Raw genomic sequence first — 17,830 nt, forward strand, 5'->3', positions numbered from 1 at the left:
TCGAACCCAGGTCCTTGGAGCTGTGAAGCAGCAATGCTAACCACTGTGCTACCGTGCTGCCCCACGGTAGCACAGTCAGTTTTCTGTTTTGGATACTGGTGGGGGCGCTGGTTTCTCAGAGCCAAGTCTGTAGCACCATGAGCAGCTCAGCTGTACAGGAGGGGAGGAAGAGCAATAGTAATGTGGATTTGTTAGTTAGAGGAACAGACTGGCGTATCTATGACCATAGGCATGACTCCAGGATTGTATATTGCCTCTCTGGTGCCAGGGTCAAGGATGTCACAGAGTGGCTGCAAGACATTCTTCAGGGGAAAGGTGAACAGCCAGAGGTCATGGTCCACATTAGTACCAATGACTTTGGTGGGAAGGGGGATGTGGTCCTGTAATGATTGCATAGTGTATAGTAAATAAGACTGGGGAGTCACTGGCACAGACAGCCATGCAGAATTATAGAATCATAGAATCCTACAGCGCAGAAGGAGGCCATTGTGCACCAAAACACAATCCCACCAAGGCCCTATCCCCATACCCCATGCATTTACCCTAGCTAGTCCCCCTGACACTAAGGGGAAATTTAGCATGGCTAATCCACCTAACCCGTATATCTTTGGACTATGGGAGGAAACCGGAACACCCAGAGGAAACCCACGCAGACACGGAGAGAACGTGCAGAGTCCACACAGACAGTGACCGAAGCCAGGGATTGAACCCGGATCCCTGGCGCTGTGAGGCAGCAGCGCTAACCACTGTGCCACCGTGCCGCCCCCTGATGTTGTGTAACAGAGACCTGGCTCAAGGAAGGGCAGGACTGGGTATTAAATATTCCTGGGTACAAGGGATTCAAGAAAGATTTGCCACCTGATGGGTAGGTTAAAGGTCACTGTCTCAACCTTCAAAATGTCGCAATCAGTTCCAAAGTGTGGATAGTTATATCTGGATGCTCACCCTACAGAGACTCCTGAGCTAACACGACAATAGACTTGATTGTCTGCGCTCCTTTGTACAACTGCGTAGAGATCGTGCATCAGCACAAAATAATTCCCACCTCTTAACACACTCAGTGACTCACAATATAATTGTTTCCATCTTACTTTATATTTAATGTAATGATGACTATTTTCTAATCAAAAATCAAATGAGGGGAAGCAAATAACTTGAATAGCAAGTGGAGGCTGTAGAAGGCAGCAGCTCTGGCAGTGGAATTCTGCGGTGATTTTATATAGAGGTATCTCCAGAGGGTATAGTTAAATGCTGAAAGGTAAGTGGCACAATGGTGTTCAATCCAACTGAAGCAGCTCTTATCAAAGTCACAAATTACATCATATGTTACAGTAACAAAGGTCACTATCCCTCCCCATCATTCACAACCTGTCTGCAGCCTCTGGCACAAAAGGCACACACATCATCCTCCTCCCATGTCTCTCACAGTTGTTCAGCTGGGTGGAACTGTTCTCACCTGCTCCCAATCTTATCTATCTAATCCTCGCCAGAGAACCACTTGCAATGGCTTCTCTTTCTGCTCCCGCATTGTTACCTCTGGTGTCCCCCAAGGATTGGCACTTAGTGTTCAACCAATGCACCCCCTCCCCCACACGCTACTCCCCTTCCACCCCCCACTCCCCTCCATCTATCAATGTCACAGTGCCCCTCAGCAGTATTTGAAGGAATCTGGTGAACTGGTGCAGCAACAATAATCTCTCCCTCAATGTCAACAAAACGAAGGAGATTGTCTTCGACTTCAGGAAGTGTAAAGGAGAACATGCCCCTGTCTACATCAACGGGGATGAAGTAGAAAGTTTCGAGAGCTTCAAGTTTTTAGGTGTCCAGATCACCAACAACCTGTCCTGGTCCCCCCATACCAACACTACAGTTAAGAAAGCCCACCAACACCTCTACTTTCTCAGAAGACTAAGGAAATTTGGCATGTCAGCTATGACTCTCACCAACTTTTACAGATGCACCATAGAAAGCATTCTTTCTGGTTGTATCACAGCTTGGTATGGCTCCTGCTCTGCCCAAGACCACAAGGAACTACAAAAGGTCATGAATGTAGTCCAATCCATCACGCAAACCAGCCTCCCATCCATTGACTCTGTCTACACTTCCCACTGCCTTGGCAAAGCAGCCAGCATAATTAAGGACCTCACGCACCCCAGACATTCTCTCTTCCACCTTCTTCCATCGAGAAAAAGATACAAAAGTCTGAGGTCACGTACCAACCGACTCAAGAACAGCTTCTACCCTGCTGTTGTCAAACTTTTGAATGGACTTACCCTGCATTAAGTTGATCTTTCTCTACACCCTAGCTATGCCTGTAACGCTACATTCTGCACTCTCTTGTTTCCTTCTCTATGAACGGTATGTTTTGTCTGTATAGCGCACAAGAAACAATACTTTCCACTGTGTGTTAATACATGTGACCATAATAAATCAAATCAAATGGCAGAGCATTAGTTTTCACATGTACACTGATGACACCCCGCTCTACCTTCCCACCATCTCTCTTCACTCCTTCGCTGTTGCGAAATGATCAGACTGCTTACCTGACATCCAGTACTGCATCAGCAGGAATTTCCTGCAACTAAATTATGGGAAGACTGAAGCCATTGTTTGTTGTCCCACTCCAAATTCTCTTCCCTTGCCTCCGAATCCATCCCTCTCCCTAGCGACAGTTTGAGATGAAGCCAGTCTGTTCATAACCTTAGTGTCACATTTGGTTCCAAGGTCAGCTTCCAGCCTCATACTTGTGTCAAGACGGGCGGCACGGTAGCACAGTGGTTAGCACTGCTGCTTCACAGCTCCAGGGTCCTGGGTTTGATTCCCGGCTCGGGTCACTGTCTGTGTGGAGTTTGCACATTCTCCTTGTGTCTGCGTGGGTTTCCTCCGGGTGCTCCGGTTTCCTCCCACAGTCCAAAGATGTGCAGGTTAGGTTGATTGGCCAGGTTAAAAATTGCCCCTTAGAGTCCTGAGATGCGTGTTAGAGGGATTAACAGGTAAATATGTGGGGGTAGGGCCTGGGTGGGATTGTGGTCGGTGCAGACTCGATGGGCCGAATGGCCTCCTTCTGCACTGTAGGGTTTCTATGAAGACGAAGAAGGCCTATTTCACCTCTGTAATATTATTCTACATTGCCCCTGTCTCAGTTCCTGCTGAAATCCTCATTCATACCTCTCAGCTTGACTATTCCAACTCACTCCTGGCCACTCTCCCGTTTCCCAACCTCTTTAAACTTGAGACCATGCAAAACTCTGCTGCCAGTGTCCTAACCTGCACAAGTCACGTTCCCCTATCACCCCTGTGCTTGCTCACTGTTGGGTCCTGGTCAAGCAGCACAGCACCTTCATTCTATAATCCTCATCCTTGTTTTTAAATCCCTCCATTGCCTCAACCCTCCCTATCTCTGTGATCTCCTCCAACTCCACTATCCCCTGAGATATCTGTGATTCTCTCATTCTGGCCTCTTGTGCACTCCAATTTTAATTGTTCTATCATTGGTAGCCATGTCTTCAGTTGCTTAGGCCCCAAGTTTTCTACACCTCTCTGCCTCTCTATCTCGTTTTCCCTCCTTTAAGATGCACTTTACAACTTGCATTTTTGGATATTTTGATCACGTGAGCGATGATCTGCTGATATAGCTTGGCATCATACTCTGTTTTAGAATGCACCTTTACCTCTAACTCACCATGATTTCCAATCCCACTCCAAGACTTGAGCACAAAAATCAAGGCTGACACTAAGCCCAGTATTACAGTAATGCTGCACTGTTGGAGATGCTGGTTTTTGGATAAAGTATTAAGCTAAGGCCCTGTCTTCCTCAACAGGTTGATGTAAAAGATTGTATTCCACTATTTTGAAGAAGAACACTGGTGTTCTCTTCAGTGCCCTGTATATATTCCTTGGTCAACATCAGCAAAAACAGATGACCTGGTCATTCACCATCTTGCTGTTTGTGGGTGCTTGCTGTGCACACATTGGCTGCAGCGTACCCTACATTACAACAGTGAGTGCACTTCATTTTCTGTAAAACGCTTTGGGATGTCTAGTAGTCATGAAAGGTACCACTGAATATAACTGTGAACCTTGATTTCCTGCCTTTCTTGGGGCATGGGATGGTATTGATGGTGCATACGGTGGAAGCACTGGCCTTGATGGTCACATTCCCTTGCTGCTGTGATGAGCAGATTGTTATCTCCTTATTATTGAGCATTTCACTTCATTCCAAAGATGGACCAGCTGTGTCTGGATAACAGAGACTCCTGAGCGAATACAACAATATGCTTGATTGCTTGTGCGCTCACTGAGCAACTGCACTGAGGCTGTGCAGCCATCGAGAGTGCCTCTTGCCCTTTCAGTCAATCTCTCTATTTTCTGTTCTATTCATATGGATAATAAACTTCTGATCAAAAGTGAAGCGATGAAAATTAAATGAAACAACTAAAGTGGGTTTCACACAGTCTAACACCTTGTGATAGTTTACAATGGGAAAGGAATGGCATGGGATGGACAATAAACGTGTTGAAAGCACATTTGAAAAGATGTGTTTCACAAAGGAATCGAGACCAGTTGTAAGATACATGGCCTGGATCTTAATTCCAAGTGGGTAACACAGGAAGTTGTCTTGGCTTCTCTTTGCTGATATATCCTGACTGGCTGTAACACTGCAGGACAGCGTCAGGGCTTTCCCCATTCTTGGTGGGCTTAAAATTGCTCTTTAGTTATTCATTTACGAGATGTGGGTGTCGCTGGCTGGGCCAGGATTTATTGCCCATCCCTAATTGCCCTTGAAAAGGTGGTGATGAACTGCCTTCCTGAACCGCTGCAGTCCATGTGGAGTATGTGCTGTTACGGAGAGAGTTCCAGGATTTTGACCCACTGACAGTTTAAAGTTTATTTATTAGTGTCACATGTAGGCTTACATTAACACTGCAATGAAGTTACTGTGGAAATGCCCTTGTCGCCACACTCTGGCGCCTGTTTGGGTACACTGAGGGAGAATTTAGCATGGCCAATGCACCTAACCAGCACGTCTTTCGGACTGTGGGAGGAGACTAGAGCACCCAGAGGAAACCCACGGCGACATGGGGAGAATGTGCAGACTCTGCAGACAGTGACCCAAGCCAGGAATTGAACCCAGGACCCTGGCACTGTGAGGCAGCGATGCTAACCACTGTGCCACCGTGCCGCCCAGTGAAGGAGCGGCGATATATTTCCAAGTCAGGATGCTGAGTGGCTTGGAGGGGAAGCTCCAGGTGGTGGTGTCCCCTGGTATCTGTTCTTGTATTTCTAGATTGCAGTGGTTGTGGGTTTTGAAAATGCTGCCTAAGGAATCTTGGTGAGTCCCTGCAGTGCATCTTGTAGGTGGTACACACTGCTGCTACTGTGTGTTGGTGGTGGAGGGAATGAATGTTTGCGGATGAGGTGCCAAACAAGCAGGCTGCCAAGTTTGTGCCGATGTAAAGAAGGAATAGTTGGATGTCCTTGAGAGGGAGCTGCAATACCACTGCATGCAAGAGAGTACAATTACAGTGTGATAGGTTTACATAGACAATTCCCATCTTAAACTCCCATTCTAAACTATTATATAATCATTATAATGGAAGATGTTTACAGGAAGTGTAAGTTGAAATGGATTTTTTTGACATATTTCCCCGGAAATGTTGCACATGGGGGAGTCAAAGCAGAGTTAGAGGGTCAGGGTTATTGCTTCAGACTCAGCAGAAACAGATGGCTAATTCTTGCTGGAAATACTTCCATCCTCATATTTTCATTACCTCCCACTTCCATAAGACCATAAGATATAGGAGCAGAACTAGGCCATTCGGCCCATCGAGTCTGCTCCGCCATTCAATCATGGCTGATATGATTCTCATCCCCATTGTCCTGCCTTCTCTCCGTAACCCTTGATCCCATCATTGATCAAGAACTGATCTATCTCTGTCTTAAAGACACTCAATGACCCGGCCTCCACAGCCCTCTGTGGCAATGAGTTCCACAGATTCACCACCCTCTGGCTGAAAGAATTCCTCTTCATCTCAGTTTTAAAGGAGCGTCCCTTCACTCTGAGGTTGTGCCCTCGAGTTCTAGTCTCTCCCACTAGTGGAAACATCCTCTCCACGTCCACTCTCTAGCCCTCTCAGTATTCTGTAAGTTTTAATTAGATCCCCCCTCCTCATCTTTCTAAACTCCAGACCCAGACCTCTCAACCGCTCCTCATATGACAAACCCTTCACTCCTGGAATTATTCTTGTGAACCAAGAACGAAACATCCCGCCCAAACTCCCACCACTGATGTATTCCTTTGTTGTGATGCATCGAGTGTGAAGTGAACAAACGCTTTGTTACTCAATTTTGTTTTATTTGTTTATGAGGTGTAGATGTCCTCTATCATCCTTTCCGGGTATGTCCTTATCCCAATCATCAGGCCAGACCAACCAGAGGTGACAGCACAGTGGAAAACAATTGGGAGAGAATGAAGCTCAACATTGTTTCCAGACCCAGTGAAGTCTCATGGTATCAAGTGAGAGACATGGGCAAGAGAAAAGCCCTGTTGATTACCACCTCCCACCCTTTCTCAGCTGGAGGCTAATCTTCAATTCCTGGGGATGTCAGGACAATTCGGGAGGGTTGGCAACCCTGTGTACCTAGAATAGAAGAATGAAGCTGAACATATAGAGACTTAATGCAGAGTTGGGAATGTTTTGTACTGATGCACAGTCTCGATGAAGTTTACAGGCATGCAGACAATCAAATGTTTTGTAGCGCAAGCTCAGAATTTTCTGTTGAATGAGTGTCTAGACAGAATTAGTCATTCTTTGAAGCTGACTAAATTGGTCAGTTGTGAGGTGACGCTGATCTGATCCTGATGAGACATCGAGAGCCCCACTGTCTCGCGCTATCAACCTCTATCTTCACATCACTGCTCAGAGGCCTCTGTACAAACACAGTCCTCACTTTGGAAACACCATCTGAGATAAGAAGGGCCAGAGGTTGAATTGAGGCCATGCAATTCTTACCCAGGCTGATCTTAGAGTCAAACCACCAATTTCTGCCATTGTGATTGAGGTGTTGAAGGGCATCGGCTGCAATCTTCAGTAGCCCATGTTTTTGTCAAAACAAGCCTTAAAAATTAATTTGCTCCTTGAAGCAACAATAACTCACCTTTCAGATGAAATGTTAAACTGAGGCCCCATCTATTCTGTGAGGCAGATGCCAAAGCTCCAATGGAATATTCAGAGAAGAGATGCAAGGGAGTTCCCCCCATATCCTGGGCAACATCTATTCCTCAAGCAGCATGACTAAAACAGATTGTCCGGTTAATACCACATTGCTGCTTTGGGAGTTTCAGTGCACTAATTGGCTGCTGTGCTTCCAATAGTATAACCATGACAACACAACCAAAGTGCGTCATTAGTTGTGAAAACACCTTGGTTCATTCTGAAATCTTAAAAGGTGCTACAGAAATGAAAGTACTTTTGTTTTAGTCTAAATGTAGAAAATGATCCCATAGCACCAAACAACTGGTATAGGTATGTTAGGAGCAAAAGGATAGTGAGGGATAAAATTGGTCCTCTTGAAGACCAGAGTGGTAGACTGTGTATGGAACCAAAAGAGATGGGGGAGATACTAAATGGTTGTTTTGCATCCATATTTACTGAGGAAACGGACATGGAGTCTACGGAAATAGGGCAAACAGGTAGGGAGGTCATGGAACCTTTACAGATTAAAGGGGAGGAGGTGCTCGCTGTCTTGAGGCAAATCAGAGTGGATAAATCCCCAGGACCGGACAGGGTATTCCCACGGACCTTGAGGGAAGCTAGTGTTGAACTTGCAGGGGCCCTGGCAGACATATTTAAAATGTCAGTATTCATGGGGGAGGTGCCAGATGATTGGAGGGTGGCTCATGTTGTTCCGTTGTTTAAAAAAGGTTCCAAAAGAAATCCGGGAAATTATAGACCAGTAAGCTTGACGTCGGTGGTGGGCAAGTTATTGGAAGATGTGATAAGGGATAGGATCTACAAATATTTGGATAGACAGGGACTTATTAGGGAGAGTCAACATGGCTTTGTGCGTGGTAGGTCATGTTTGACCAATCTATTAGAGTTTTTCGAGGAGGTTACCAGGAAAGTGGATGAAGGGAAGGTGGTGGATGTTGTCTACCTGGATTTCAGCAAGGCCTTTGACAAGGTCCCTCATGGGAGGTTAGTTAGGAAGGTTCAGTCGTAGGTATACATGGGGAGGTAGTAAATTGGATTAGACACTGGCTCAATGGAAGAAGCCAGAGAGTGGTTGTGGAGGATTGCTTCTCTGAGTGGAGGCCTGTGACTAGTGGTGTGCCACAGGGATCGGTGTTGGGTCCATTGTTGTTTGTCATCTATAGCAATGATCTGGATGATAATGTGGTCAATTGGATCAGCAAGTTTGTTGATGATACAAAGATTGGAGGTGTAGTGGACAGTGAGGAAGGTTTTCAAAGCTTGCAGAGGGATTTGGACCAACTAGAAAAATGGGCTGAAAAATGGCAAATGGAATTTAACGCAGACAAGTGTGAGATATTGCACTTTGGAAGGACAAACAAAAGTAGAAAGTACAGGGTAAATGGTAGGATTCTGAAGAGTGCAGTTGAACAGAGGGATCTGGGAATACAGGTACAGAATTCCCTAAAAGTGACGTCACAGGTGGATAGGGTCGTAAAGAGTGCCTTTGGTACATTGGCCTTTATAAATCGGAGTATCGAGTATAAAAGTTGGAGTGTTATGGTAAGGTTATATAAGGCATTGGTGAGGCCAAATCTGGAGTATTGTGTACAGTTTTGGTCACCTAGTTACAGGAAGGATGTAAATAAGGTTGAAAGAGTGCAGAGAAGGTTCACAAGGATGTTGCCGGGACTTGAGAAGCTGAGTTACAGAGAGAGATTGAATAGGTTGGGACTTTATTCCCTGGAGCGTAGAAGATTGAGGGGAGATTTGATAGAGGTGTATGAGATTTTGATGGGTATAGATAGAGTGAATGCAAGCAGGCTTTTTCCACTGAGGCTAGGGGAGAAAAAACCCAGAGGGCATGGGTTAAGGGTGAAAGGAGAAAAGTTTAAAGGGAATATTAGGGGGGGCTTCTTCACGCAGAGAGTGGTGGGAGTGTGGAATGAGCTGCCGGATAAAGTGGTAAATGCGGGATCACTTTTAACATTTAAGAAAAACTTGGACGGGTTCATGGATGAGAGGGGTGTGGAGGGATATGGTCCAAGTGCAGGTCAGTGGGACTAGGCAAAAAATGGTTCGGCACAGACAAGAAGGGCCAAAAGGCCTGTTTCTGAGCTGTAATTTTCTATGGTTCTAACTGGGGTGATTCCATTAAAATGCATTTGTTCTGAAGAGCTTTGGAATATCTGTAAGACGTGACAACAAGTTCCTTTTTACTGAGCAGGAATAGACCCCAGACCGAATGACACAGAGACAGATTGGCCATTAGTCATTATCTAGACATTATTGAATTAAGTTCTACCTTATAGAACTGGCCGTTCTTTAATGGAGTTTTCCCACTCTAAAGCTCCAGTCTTAATCGCTATCCGTAATCATAAAATCAAAAAAACCCCAAAATACTGTGGATGCTGAAAATCTGAAATAAAAACGGAAAATGCTGGATAAACTCAGCAGGTCTGCAGAGAGAGAAACAGAGTTAACATTTCAGGAGGGCGGGAGGGGTTAAATTGGGATAAAAACAACAATTAAAAACTCACTCTCGAGTGGAAGATAGACAATTGTGAATGCTGGGTGAGGATATTACTCTCTTCATCTCAATCTTTAATGGACAGCTCCTTGTCCTGAGACCATGACCCCAGTTCTAGACTCTCCATTGAATGGAAACAATCTCTCAGCATCTATCCAATCAAACTCTCGAAGAATTTTAAGCTTTTAAGAGGTGATGGGAGCAGGTACGATCGTGGCATTTAAGGGGCATGTAGACAAATACATGAATCAGATGGGAATGGAAGGATACAGACTCTAAGTGCATACAATTTTAGTTAAGTCGGACAGCATGGTCGGTGCAGGCTTGGAGGGCCGAAGGGCCTGTTCCTGTGCTGTACTTTTCTTTGTTCAATGGGACCATCTCTCATTCTGCTCAAACTCTTATAATAGGACAGCCCTCTGATCTGAGGAATTTTTGATGCATTCCCTCTAAGACAAGTTTTATTCTCCCTTAGGTAGGGAGACCAATCTGTACACAGTTTTCCACGTGTGGTCTTACCTGTACCCTACAGAATTGCAGAAACACTTAGAAACAGAGAAACATAGAAACCCTACAGTGCAGAAGGATGCCATTCGTCCCATTGAGTCTGCACCGACCCGAATCCCACCCAGGTCCTATCCCCTTATGTACACGAAATTGTTCACTTCGAGAGTTCTCTCGCCCTTCATGGAATCATGGTGTTTCTGCTGTGTATTCTGTTTCACCTCTACTCTCCCCACCAAATTGATCCTATGGAAGCATTTCAGACTACAGAATTACACCCATGCTACAAGAAACAGAAAAACCCATCAAAGACTCAATTCATAATTGTGCAACTCATGTATATAATGTTTAGTTAGAATTTAGAGTTGTGTAAATTAGTTAGTGAAGATTGTACAAAGGAGTTAAAGGGGGGAGGGATGTGAGGATTGCCCCTTTAAGGGAAGCACAGCAGAGTAAGGGTCACCTGACCTGGTGACTGATTGGGACTCAGAATGGGGAATCACCCCAGGGGGAGGAGTTTTTTTTGGCTAGAGGCATTCCACAACTAGCGGCAGACATACTATCGCACTTGTCAGCTTTTGTAAATGGATGCTTTGTTGTTAACGAATGAAGTCTCTGAGAGGGCATCAATGCAGAGAACTGTTGTGATTCCTGAGAAATTCAGTGCCAATGGGATAGGAGGAACTGTTCACGCGTGTGCAGGGTGTACCGGCAGGCTGGTCGCAGAGGCATTATAGTCACTGGTGTTCCACACGTGCGCAGAGTGGCCATCTTGCAGAATTTACAGACAGTGTTTTTGGAATCCACAGACCAAAGGGGGAGTTTTCCCATCGCGCCTGCCAGGGGAATGGTAGTGGGCGGGGCCGGACCATGCAAAGGTCTATTGACCTTGGGCTGGAATGTCCTTCTCGGCAGCAACCTTCTGCAGCCCATTTTGAAAGAAAAGTTAGTTCCGGAAGATTCCAAACTGATTACAGTTAAGTTTAAAAGTTATGGACAGGACATGCCTCTACCAGGCATGTGGCTACACTCAGAAGTACTTAATTGTCTGTAAATCGCTATGAGCCGTCTGGCGGTTCTGAAAACCTTTCCTTTATCATGATAGGAACTTCATTCCTTTAGCCATTTTCTCCACCTCTTTTGGCCAATCAAGTTCATGGTCGTCAAAATTTCTCATGATTGTTATTCTTTTTATTACTCATTCCCTAATTTATTCACACTTTTCTCCCTCTGCCTCCCTTCATTATTAGATGGTCCAATAAAGACACCTGTAATTGTGATTTATCATTTAATATCTTTTATCTCTTATCTATAAATATCTACTTGTCTTCCTGAGGGCTGTTTTTTCTAATGCTATTATGTTAACCATTAATAACCAGTGATTCAAACTCCTCTTTTTCTGTATGTTATTCTGTGCAATGTTTAATTCCCTATCGTGATTCTTCTATAAAGCCATTTCTGAGTAATCCTGACTATATCTGGTTCCTTGAAACATATTACTGCCTCCAGTTCCCCTGCTTTGTGAAGGAGACTGTGTGCGTTACTGAACAGACAATTTCACTCATTTTTAATAGCAGTCCCTCTCATTGTATTTTTAACCATCTTTTTATAACTCCTTACATTCCCTGGCCATGTATGACCTCTCTTAGTTGGTTTGCCCTATGTTCGCCTTTCTTGTATTCAGTTTTATTTAAACTTATTTCATTTCTTGTATGCCCCTTCCCCTGTCTAACTAGTTTAAAGCATTCAAAACCTCCCCTTTACCTTTCCCCGATCGGACACTGGTCCCATCTGGTTAACATAGATCCGATGTCATTGGTACAGCTCCTTCCTGTTCTGCTACGGGTACCAATGTCCCATAAAATTAACTCCTCTTTCCCGAAACCAATCCTTTGGTCATTCTTCTGACTTGTCTGTCTCTATGTCAATTTATGTGTGGCTCAGGCAATAATCCAGAGACTATTACTCATGACATCCTTCTTATCAATTTTGCTCTTAACTCCATTAGCAGGGTTACTTCCCTGTTCCTGATTATGTTCGTTCCAACATGGACCATGGCATTTCCAAACTTCTTTCCAAATTCCTCTTCAGATATCTCAAGGTATCTCTCCTTCAGGATTCTCGTTCTTGTCAGCAGAGCATGCTATTTATCCTCTAATGATAGAGTTCTCTATCACCACCACATTTTAATTCTGTTCTTGCTCCCACCTTGAACATTCTTCTGAATGAGGATGCTGTAGTCTGTAGTGTGGTCTTGCCTTTAAGGGATAGCAGCATGCCATTACTTTAAAGGAAGTGTGTCATATGATCCAGCCTCAGTTTCACTTTGGCCTGGAGCGGAACACAGCACACACAACTCGGCTGCTGATGTCTTCAAGCTTTCTACTCATGTGTTTATGTTGACATGTGCCTAGTACTAATAAAGTAAACCATGTCACAATGTGTTTGCACAACCCCTTACGAGTGATTGGTGCTTTTATAATATCAGAACACACAACATGGTGGCAGCCGGTGTTACTCCCAAATGACATGGTGCTCAGCCTGGCAGCAAGATTCAGTACAGGTACAGCATGCTGAACAGTGTTGATCCAGAAGGAACTCTTCCAGTGTAGACAATAAAAATATAACAAAACTTACTCCAACTTATAAATCAAAGAAAAGGTTGACTAAAGAAACTTCATTACTCCAAACTTGAAGTCTCATCCTGGGCCATACCCAGTTTCCCACAATTCCCAACATGTTCTAATTATACAGAGTCAGCTGGTCAGCTGATCATAACATCATTCTGCCATTGGTTACATGGTTTACTGGGTCAGCTGACCCTTACAGCTTGTTCCCATTGGTCACGTTATAACAGACCCAATGTTATCACCGGTTACATTCTAACAGTCTTAGATTGTGCTAAGGGCATGAGGCGATCCTCAATGTTCTAGCCAGATGTTGCAGAGTGTTTGAAATTGCAGTGTAATGACTGTGCAGAAAAGCTTTGAAGGGGACATGGATACAGCGATTGTGCTGGTAAGCAGATGGCTCTATTGTGGTGAGACTGCAGTGCAAAGCCTGTCTGTTCAGTGAGTGGGACACTGTCCAAGAGGACCAGCACTGGGTTAGCTCAGTCAGGAAGAGTGAATATCCTGTGTGGGCCCAATCGATAGTGAGCAAGGGAAAGTCAAACAAACAAAAAAGTCCTAAATATCGAGCTAGAGAAGGTTGGGATTCTAATTTGGAAAAGTGAGTGAAAGCAGTTACAGCAACATTCATCCAGGGTGTATGGGAAGGAAGGTCAAAGGGACACTATTTAAATGCCCGCAAAATTCCTCAGGATCCCCCGACCAAATGGACAACATTGAAGGACTGGTTCACAATCAGATTAAACTTCCGTAATTCATCAACTAGAGTTCATGTCATTTTAACAACAGCCTAAGAATCCATAGACACTCAGTCAGCAGATACAGAGAACAGCATGCAAACTCTGAATTTACAAACCCCAAGAGCTGGCTGACACAGTTGTTGAGTTGTTAATCACAGCCACTCCCATGGAAGCATCCCAGAAAGATCTGCTAGATAAGCCTAAAACATAGAAACTAGAAGCAGAGGAAGGCCATTCGGCCCTTCGAGCCTGTTCTGCCATTCATGGCTGATCATCAAATTCAATATCCTGATCCCCCTCCCCTTCATCCCATATCCCTTGATCCCTTTAGCTCCAAAAGCTATATTTAATTTCTCCTTGAAATCACACAATGTTTTGACCTGAACTACTTTCTGTGATAATGAATTCCACACATTCACCACTCTCTGGGTGAAGAAATTTCTCCTCACCTCAGCTCGAAGAGGTTTATCCCTTTTCCTCAAACTATGACTCCTAGTTCTGGACTCCCCCAGCATCGGGAACATTCTTTTTGAATCTACAAACATTCCTTCTGAGTCTGTGCATTCTTCCTGAAACATGTAGCATTGAAGGGCTACTCAAGGAAGGATGTAAGTACAAAGTGACCCTCGTGGGTTGATGAAGCTTATAGGTTCTAAGTACTAGCCAATTGTTGCCACACTCACAAGAACCCCTCAGTTTCACGAGGCATGTGGACATTGTGGTCCTCTGTATGCACCAGGATTTTAAAAATTCATTCACAGGATGTGGGTATCTCTGGCTAGGCCAGCATTTATTGTCCATCCCTGGTAACCCTTGGGAAGGTGGTGGTGAGCTGCCTTCTTAAACCGCTGCTGTCCATGTGGTGTAGGTACACCCACAGTGCTGTTAGGGAGGGATTTTGACCCAGTGACAATGAAGGAACAGTGATATATTTCCAAGTCAAGATGGTGAGTGACTTGGAGGGGAACACCCAGGAGGTGTTATTCCGAGGTATCTGCTGCTTTTGTCCTTCTAGATGCCAGTGGTCATGGGTTTGGAAGGTGCTGCCTAAAGGGCCTCGGTGAGTTCCTGCAGAACATCTTGTAGATAGCACACATAGCTGCTGCTATGCATCAGTGGTGGAGGGAGTGAACGCTTGTGGTTAGAACATAGAACATAGAACAGTACAGCACAGAACAGGCCCTTCGGCCCACGTTGTTGTGCCGAGCTTTGTCTGAAACCCAGATCAAGCTATTTCCTCCCTATCATCCCGAAGTACTCCTTGTGCCTATCCAATAGCTTCTTAAATGTTCCTAAAGTTTCTGACTCCACTATCACTGCAGGCAGTCCATTCCACACCCCAACCACTCTCTGAGTAAAAAACCTACCTCGGACATCCTTCCTACATCTCCCACCATGAACCCTATAGTTATGCCCCCTAGTTACCACTCCATTCATCCGAGGAAATAGTCTTTGAATGTTCACTCTATCTATCCCCCTCATCATCTTATAAACCTCTATCAAGTCTCCTCTTAACCTCCTCCGCTCCAAAGAGAAAATCCCAAGTTCCCTCAACCTACCCTCATAAGACCTACCCTCCAAACCAGGCAGCATCCTGGTAAATCTCCTTTGCACTCTTTCCAGTGTCTCCATATCCTTCTTATAGTGAGGTGACCAGAACTGCACACAATATTCCAAATGTGGTCTCACCAAGGTCCTGTACAGTTGCAGCATAACCCCACGGCTCTTAAACTCCAACCCCCTGTTAATGAACGCCAACACACTATAGGCCTTCTTCATGGCTCTATCCACTTGAGTGGCAACCTTCAGAGATCTATGGATATGAACCCCAAGATCTCTCTGTTCCTCCACATTCTCCAGAACCCTACCTTTGACCCTGTAATCCACATTTAAATTTGTCCTACCAAAATGAATCACCTCGCATTTGTCAGGGTTAAACTCCATTTGCCATTTTTCAGCCCAGCTCTGCATCCTATCTATATCTCTTTGCAGCCTACAACAGCCCTCCACCTCATCCACTACTCCACCAATCTTGGTGTCATCAGCAAATTTACTGATCCACCCTTCAGCCCCCTCCTCCAAGTCATTTATAAAAATGACAAATAGCAGAGGACCAAGCACTGATCCCTGTGGCACTCCGCTGGTAACCAGTTTCCAGTCCGAAAATTTTCCATCCACCACCACCCTCTGTCTTCTGTTAGATATGATGTGGAGATGCCGGCGTTGGACTGGGGTAAGCACAGTAAGAAGTCTCACAACACCAGGTTAAAGTCCAACAGGTTTATTTGGTAGCAAATAAACCTGTTGGACTTTAACCTGGTGTTGTGAGACTTCTTATTCTGTTAGATAGCCAGTTACCTATCCAATCGGCCAAACTTCCCTCTATCCCACACATCCTCACTTTCTTCATAAGCCGACCATGGGGGACCTTATCAAACGCCTTACTAAAATCCATGTATATGACATCAACTGCACTACCTTCATCTACATACTTAGTTACCTCCTCAAAAAATTAAAAAATGTTGTCCACATGTCCTCAAAAGTTAGGATGCCAATCAAGTGGGTGGCTTTGTCCTGGATGGTTTTGAGCTTCTTGAGGCAAATGGAAAGTATTCCATTACACTCCTGACTTGTGCCTTGTGGATGGGGGAAGTGAGTTACCCTCAGCAGGGTTCCCAGCCTCTGACTTGCTCTGGTAGTCACAGTATTTATATGGCTAGTCCAGTTCAGTTCCTGGTCAATGGTAGCCCCCGGGATGTTGATGATGGGGGAATTGGTGATAGTAACGCCATTGAATGTCAAGGGGCAATGGTTAGGTTGTCTCTTGTTGGAGATGGTCACTGCCTGGCATTTGTGTGCACATATGTCAGCCCAAGGTCCAGGTCTTGTTGCATTTGAACAGGGACTGCTTCAGTATCTGAGGAGTCGCGAATGGTGCTGAACATTGTGCACTCACCAGCGAACATCCCCAATTCTGACCTTATGATGGAAGGAAGGTCATTGAAGAAGCAGTTGAAGATGGTTGGGCTTCAGACACTAGCCCTGAGGAACTTCCGCAGTGATGTCTCGGGGCTGAGATAATTGACCTTCAATCACCACAACCCCCATCATCCTTTGTGCCAAATATGACTCCAACCAGAGGAGAGTTTCCCCTGATTCCCAATGACACCAGGTTTGCTGGGGCTCCTTAATGCCACATGTGGTCAAATGCTGCTTTATGTTAAGGGCAGTTACTCTCACCTCACCTCCGGTATTCAGCTCTTTTGTCCATGTTTGAACCAGGCTGTAAGGAGCAGAGTGGTCCTGGCTGATCACAAACCGAGCATCAGTGAGCAGATTGTCACTAAGCAATTGCTGCTTGTTAATGACCCCTTACATCACTTCACTGCTGATCGAGAGTAGACTGATGTGGCGGTAATGGGGAGAACGTGCAAACTCTACACACACAGTGACCCAAGCCAGGAATTGAACTTGGCTCCCTGGTGCTGTAAGGCAGCAGTGCTAACCACTGTGCCACGGTGCTGCCCATTACTTGCTGTTTATGCTGCTTGGCATGCAAGTAGTCCTGCTTTGTAGTTTCACCAGGTTGACATCTCATTTTTAGATATGCCTGGTGTTGCTCGTGGCATGCCCTCCTGCACCAATCTTGCAGGGCACATGGCTGAAAGGGCCATTGGCAGTAGCAGTGTGTGCAGTGTGCCAGAGCAAAGGCTGATGTAACTACAAGGATGTGCTTTTGGAGAGTCAGTGCAGACTCGATGGGCCAAATAGCTTCCTTCTGCACTGTAGGGATTCTATGATTGTAATACATGGCATTGGTCAGACCTCATATAGCATTTCAAGCTCTGAAACTACCCCTATCATCTCAGTGCACGACCTAACAGCGAAATATCCAGAATGTTTTGACAAAATTGGCAGTTGTAGGGGAGCTGCAAAATTACACTTGCAGGAAAATGCAAGCCCGCCAACTGATCTGGTACATTTTGTACAATGTAACTGTAAACAACTACAAAAAAACACTGAGAGATTCCACACTATAGACAATGTGGGAAGCCATCACTGAAAGATAGCCTGATTCACTCAGTGTGTCCATCAACATGTAAGACCATTTTGGCCTTACTGGGATGAGTTCAGCATCTCTCAGGGAGTCAATTTTAAAGGCAGGCAGGTCATCACGCCAGAATCTTTGTAACCTGATATTCATCAACAACTTCATCACTCACACATGGGCAT

This window comes from Mustelus asterias, chromosome 12 (assembly GCF_964213995.1).
Source record: "Mustelus asterias chromosome 12, sMusAst1.hap1.1, whole genome shotgun sequence".
NCBI classification, from domain to species: Eukaryota; Metazoa; Chordata; class Chondrichthyes; order Carcharhiniformes; family Triakidae; genus Mustelus; species Mustelus asterias.